The sequence below is a fragment of the Cupressus sempervirens genome, chromosome 11 (assembly GCF_028749045.1).
Source record: "Cupressus sempervirens isolate cs-2001-9-10 chromosome 11, ASM2874904v1, whole genome shotgun sequence".
Taxonomy (NCBI): domain Eukaryota; kingdom Viridiplantae; phylum Streptophyta; class Pinopsida; order Cupressales; family Cupressaceae; genus Cupressus; species Cupressus sempervirens.
In genome coordinates this window covers 462494223-462501722 of record NC_143128.1, presented here as the reverse complement: position 1 = coordinate 462501722, position 7500 = coordinate 462494223, and positions in this window count along the sequence as shown.

Genomic DNA, 7500 nt, shown 5'->3' with positions numbered 1-7500 from the left:
GAGATCAGCAACTAGACCACTAGTATGAAGGATTTCTTCTAAGATAGATGATATGCAATATTTAAAGTAGATGTATGCAAGTTTTAGTTTATTGATCTTACCTAAACTCCTATTGTACTAAGCAATTCTAATTTTGATAATATCTACTCAACATGAGTGTCAAATGTAGAAAATCATTAATTTGTATTAAATACTTACTTTAATTAATTCCTAAATATTAATTGAATTGGATAAATTAAACATATTAATTGAATTAATTTAATTGCAAGTCCTAGTGCTTTCATTAAGTTAAATTTTCCCCTTTAGCTAATACAGATGAGGAATTAATGTATTTGATTTAATTAAATACCTTCATTCTAATTATTGAATTTAATTATTCAATTAATTATAATATTCAATTATGAGGTCATATTAATTTTCTTAAATCAAATATCTTCTCCAATATTCTCTCTTCAATTAAGAATTGGAAACATTGAGTTGACTGAAATTAAAAAAGGAATTAAATCAGTTAACTCCTTATTCCACTCAAAAGCAATCAATTAACTTCCTTTTCATAAGGAAACTTTCTATTATGATTGAATCTTCTTTAGATCTCAACCGTTCATTTAGTTTGATCTCAAAAGTTGATCAAATTATTGGATTCTACTTAAGAAACCCTCAATTCCTCATTTTGGAGGATCCACATGAAAAGTATCAAATTAATGTTAGTTTGAGTACTCAATTCTTGCATTGACAATTACATTGTTTTCATATTCTCTCTTTCATAATAGATCAATCATGCATACATGTAGATTAATTTTTTCTTTATATTCTTAGAGTAACTTGCATACATCTAGCTTAGAAGAAATCCTTCATACTAGTGGTCTGGTTATTGATCTCTCAAATATGAGAGTGAATAGAAAAATCCAATTAGTTAGAAAGTAACATATCGGTTTGCTGGATTATTTTGGATGGACAATTCCATGCTCGTTCTAGGATGATGCTAACATGTAATGCTTATGTTGAAGTGTGGTTAATTACAGAGGCCCACAATTAACAAACACATTTTTGGTGCCTACTGTGGGTCTGAGAAATCAATTTTATGGCCTCATCTATTGATTTTTTTGAAAATTTTGATATTCTGTCATTTATGTTTGTACAATTCCTCAGTTTCTCATGTGAAAAATCCAATTCTCATGCAAAGAAACTAGAATTTTCTTTTAGTACTACAATTCATCATGTGAAATAGTGTATAACAGTGTAGTTTCTTGTGTAGTACATAGCATATTCTCATGTGTGTCTATGTAGAAATTTGCGTGAAATATGACATTACTAAAGGCAATTTGCAAATTTTAGATTCTATTTTTTATAATGCTAATTAATCTAACTCTTGTTTCTAAATCATTTGTTTTTAGTTTCTAATTTTAAACAACCTAATAATGTTGTACATATCGCTTTGTGAAAATACCTTATCACAGACATACAAATAGTACTGAAAGTTTGATTGTAGGACACCTAGTCAAAGATCTCTTGTCAAAGAATATATTCAAACCCACTCAAACATTGTGTCTATTTAATGCTTTCTTACACACATAGTTTAATAGGGCTTGTCAACTTTGTGGGGATCTAGACAAAGGAATAGGAGCATATGATATTTGCTACTTGGAAGTGATGCCCAAGAGTAAATTAGAGACCTAGATTTTTTTGGAAGACAGTACCTGAGGGAGACAAGAAAGTTAGTGGTTCTTCCAAGAAAAGCTTTCTATGAAGAGATGATGATTTCCTTTTAAGAGATCAAAGTCTTGGAAAAAGACACATTGGGATTGATAAAGTAACTTAGTGATGAACATGTTTTGTGTGTTTGGGTAAGGTGATGAGGTAGAGGAGTACACTCTTTTCCCTTTGGAAAATTAGAAACTTTGACCCTTGAATCTAAGCCACCAATCCAAGTCAACCTTTAGAGGGCCTATCAGAGTGATCCAACCTCCAGGAATGACCCAAGTAAATACACACATTTCCTCGATGATCCCAACTCACTATAATAAAGAATATTTGCAGAGAGAAAGATTCCAAAGCCTTGTTAATTTCCTCTTATTCATTTAGATATCACATATCAAGAAGAGGCTCTGTATGCTACACTAGGTGGCGCCACCCCTAGTGTTGTTAATTAAGTGTTTGCACTTATAGATGTTGGTGTGGGCTATTGGCCTCAACTTTTTTTTCAAAGCCACCAAGGGTTAATATGAACAAAAGCCAAGTAAAAATATTTTAGACAGTTGCTACCTAGTTCACCTCTGAAAGGGGGCATAATCTTTGTGCAAGGAGGGGGAAGATACTCTCTTGTAGATACTCACCATAGGCATTGACCTGGATGCTAGAAGGTGGTATATGCGCTTGACCCCTACCACAAGGGTGCTGATTAAGCATGTATGATATTGAGTCCTTAGAATACACCAAAAACACAAGTGCCCTCTAGTGGCGTGACATAGCTATGTGAGGTGAACACATGCACATAAGTTGTGAGACAAAGGTTTTTCTTCCTCTAACATTTTTTGTTTTAGAGATAAAGAATATATTTTTTGAGTCTTTGAACTATCCAAGTCATCCAAAAAATAAAAGGTCAAGACTCCCCCATCCTTTTGAGTTGCTTTGTCCTTGGTTGGTACTTTGTGAGCACTGCTTGCATCCCTTTGTCTAAGAAACAACTATTTTACAAACCAACACGATGTTTGAAACTTGAAAATAATGTCCATAATCTAGCCAAAGCTTGAAAATCCTATAAGTTTTGTCATTTTCTTGCTTGTAATTCAATAAGATTTTGCATGAGAAAATTGTCAGCTTTTATTTTTTCATGGAGTTCTCTACATTTCCTTGTGTTCTTTCTACGAAGCTTTAGGTGAAAGATTGCCATAACACTAAAATTTTGAGTCAAAAATCTATCTCTACTATTGTCTGTCACATCCTTGCATGACTTTGTCCTTGTTCTCGTGCGAGAAAACATGTTCCAAATTGTTGTTCTAAAATCTTAGTTGGTTTAGTAGGTTTCCTCATGCAGCTCTATGTGAATCTTCACGCAGGCTTTTGTCCTAAAACTATCAAGATTGCTCTGCTAGGGTGGTTTTCTTGCCTAGTTTTCTATATTTCCTTGCCTTGGAGTCATTTCCTCATGCAAAAACTATCCAAATTTTTCCAAAATAGAGAGTTATTCTAAGCTTCCTCATCAAAACTTGATCCAAGTCTGATCTATGTCTAAAACATTTATTCATTTTTCTATCTGCAATAGTGTTAAACTCTAATTTCTTTCTTAGTTGACAACTTGTGATTTACACATGAACTAGTCTCCTCACTTGGTTGTCTTATTTTGTTCTCTTGTGTTTGTTATACCTTGTGTCACAATAGTCACAACTCTTGGTTATTCCAGCCACTTCTTAGACTATTCATACCTAGATATATAACACACTTACTCACTTTGAGACTACATTCTAGTGTGATGTTGGTCTAAACTTTTCTTTCATCATTGTTTGACTGTTTCCACAAGGAGTGGAAACTTGTTCCCTATAGACCATGTCATGGTATAGATAGAGGTAGAAGTTGTGGAAGAGGTTGCTCCTAAATTTACAAATAGTTTGAATCCAGTGAAGACTCTTCAAGATCTCCTTCACCTATTACTTCATGTGGTCCTTGAAGAACATTTTCCATCAACTTGAAACAAACTAGGAATCCCTTGTATCAAGAGAATCTTGAAAATGATAGGACACCTAAATCTTTCAACAAAATAGTTGAAAACTTGTTCAAAAAACCTTTTCAACTGACATATACTAGAAATTACAACACTACTAAAATGGCTAATCAAGACCAAGAAAATGGAGAGCATAATAGAGGACAAGATCACCAACATAATGAAAGATTGAAAGGTTCTCATAGCTATACCAATAAATATAGGAAACTAAGGAAATACCCAAGAAGACATTGAAAAATGTCATAATGATAAAAATTTCTAGAAGATGATGGAAATCTTACTCCATGATGAGAAGGAGAAATATTTCCTTAACCTAGCTCAAGAAGGAGCAAAGTTACCTGAAAACTTCAATGTTGAAATGATTTTCACACAAGAAGAAGAAATTGAAACTTCTAAGTTATGGAAAAAACTTCAAGTCATGCAAGAGTAATTGGCCCAAATGATGTTTGACAAGGACAAACCAACCAAAACATACATGATAGACACAATCTATCAATTTATTTTTGACAAAGGCTTGGATATGCCTCCTTTTCTTCAAGGGGTTTAACTACCCAAATATGAAAAGCACTTAGGAACAACTGATCCCCAAGATTTTTTGTGAGAGCTTGGTTCTTTGTCTATGGAATTCATGTACAACCAAACATATGTTATGCAACTATTTCCACAAAGTCTAGGTGGTCAAGCTATGGAGTGGCTTTCAAGATTACTTCCTGGTGTTATAACATTTGATGATATTGCTAATATTTATTCAACAATATTCCCACAACATACACCATCTAGTTAACATATGAGATCTGTGTAATCTAAAACAAAAATTTGGAGAATCTTTTCTAACATTTCTCCAAAGGTGGTGAGAACTGTACAACAAATACTCATGAAAGATTCCTAAAATAGAAAAACTTGATATCTTCTTGGACAATATTTTACCTAATTTTGGGTATAAAGTACAACTTCAAGGTCCACATACCTTTGAAGACATGATTGCACAAGCTATTCAAATAGAGGATTTCATGGTCAAAAAGGGTGAAATAACCCTTCATAAAGATCTCAAGCAAGGATCTACCTCTAGAAAAGATAAATCCAAGTATGTTAACAAGAATCAAGGGGTAGTGCATGATGGAGTAGTTGATAATATTACTCCAAAACCTAATAAAAAGGCTTTCAATGTCACAAACAATATCAATGTGCCTAAAACTATTGACAAACCCCCTCCCAATAACAAGACATTTGGGAAAAAAACAAAGAATTCATCTTGGGTTCCTCAACAAAAAAGTGAGTATACACCTCCTGTTGAACCTTTAGATGTGGTTTACAAAACATTGCTTCAAAACAAGATCATTGCTCCATTGGATAAATCTCATCCTTATGATCCAAAACCATGACCTACATGGTGGAATGAGAATTCATACTATGAGTACCATCAGAATAAAGGTCAAAAAAATATTAACTATATTAACCTACATCACAAGGTTCTAGACCTAATCGATGATGGTGATATGGTTGTTGGTTGACATAACAAATATTTAGATCACAAAGTTTTTAAGGAATTATTTCCACCCTATGGAAAGGGAGAAAGCTCTACATAGAAAACCAACAACAAAGTCAATTATACATACACCCATGATGATGATGTGATCAATATTGTTGAACCCATGGACTTTGAATATTGCAATGTTATCACAATTAATGGAAAACATGACAACACAAAACCTAAGACTCTCTTTGTCTTAAGAGGTTCTATATCTTCTATATCTAATCACGAACAAACACAATCTTGTACCAATGTTGTCATGCATTCTCATACCAAGATAGTATTCAAAGGCCTTGCACCTTTCACTCCTGGGATAGATCAACACAATGACAAAGCTATTTCTATTCCATTCAAAAAGAATACAAAAACTACAACATCTTCCACAGTTACAAACTACAATATCCTCAAACAATTGCAATGAATGAATGCTCAGATAATGATCTTTGAATTTCTCAAAATCTTGCCTACTCAAAGGAAGATTATAGATAAAGCCCTCACTGAGGCAATCATACCTCAAGATCTTGATCTTGATAGGTTTCAATCCATGATGGGTTAGTTGACCTCACCTCACTATTTGTCCTTTTCTAAAGAGGACAATAATTCATTGAGTCAACCTCATAATCAACCATTGCACATTAAAGATATGATGCATTAGAAATGTGTTCATTACATGCTTATTGACAACAAAACTGGTATAAAAATTTTGTCCTACTACTTTTATCAAGCAATTGGGTTATTCTATAGAGTCTATTGATCCTCGTCACAAAATAACCATAGGCATATGATGAGGTCAAGCATAAATCCCTACGTCTTGTTGCCTTGCCACTTTGTGTTGGTCTAGTGGAAAGATATGTTACCTGCCAAGTCCTTGACATCCCATTAGCATATAACATTATGTTAGGGAGACCATGGATACATGAAATTCAAGTTGTGCCTTCAAAATACCATTAATCTATAAAGTTTCCATTTCACACCTCTAAAGTCACCATACTTGTTAATACTAGTTACACTTATAACATGCTAAAATCTACTAAAAACTATGTACTTGCTAATAGGGAAACTATAAATCATCATGATGATAAGCTAAAACAAATGGAGATGTCCCTCAAATTGACAGAAACTAGAATGGGCGAGTATCATATTGAACTTGTTCTATCTTTGAGATCTTTTCCTAAGTCTCCCCACCATTATGGGAGACCATCTAAAGTGAAGAAACCTTTTTTGATGTCACCTCAAACTAAATTTAATGATACTTTTGTCAAAGCTGCTACACCTTTGGAAGAGGAAGATGAGGATAGAACCATCACTGCATGGCTATATAAAGAAGAGAATGCTATTGATTTCACACAACAATCTCATGAGATTACCTCTGAAAAATATGGTTAGCTCTTAAGATAATGAAACACTTTGGTTACAAAGGAAATGGCCCAATTGGATGTAACAACAAGGGCTTGATTGATCATATCAAATAAATATCTAGAATGTCTTAGGATATAATAGGTCTAGGTTTCAAGAATATTCCCTTTCATCTAGGGATTAATAAATTTATACTAGAACCTAAAATTTCATCTAAAAGTGAGTCACAAATTGAGTTAGATAATAATGAAGATGTTTCTAGTGATGATGATACTTTTCCTTGTCCAATTCCCTTAGATATTTCTAAACTCTTTGCACAACTAGATGACTTCATACCATGTGTTAATACTATGGATGGTGATAGTGATTCTTGTAAAAATAATACCAATATTCCACATATCCAACATGAAAGAGGGGAATCTAGTTATACTGTAGTGGTTGAACAAATTTGTAAAAACTAAGATGACAATGAAAGTGGAGATTGTGTTCCTATCACTGTTGGGGAATTCTATAGTCTGACTCCATGTAGCACAGATTCTTTAGAGTATGAATTTGATTCTCTCTCAAAGGAAACTTTAGACAAGGATGTAGATCAAGTTCATATATATGAAAATTAACTTGAATTAGGTGAATAGTCTAGGGTTAGGTTTGATGAGTCTCATCCTACTAGTGTCGATGGGTCTTCAATTAATATTCTTAGTACACAAAGGAATTCAAACACACCTTTGGATAAAGTCTCTTTAAGTCTCAAATTACTTGTCCATGCATTTGATGACTATACTATGAATGCCATCAAACCAACTACTTCTCTTTCACTCATGTATCCCAATCTCATAAACTAGAATTCCAATGATACATCTAGTGAAGTCCCTATATTCCAGAATGACTATGTTCT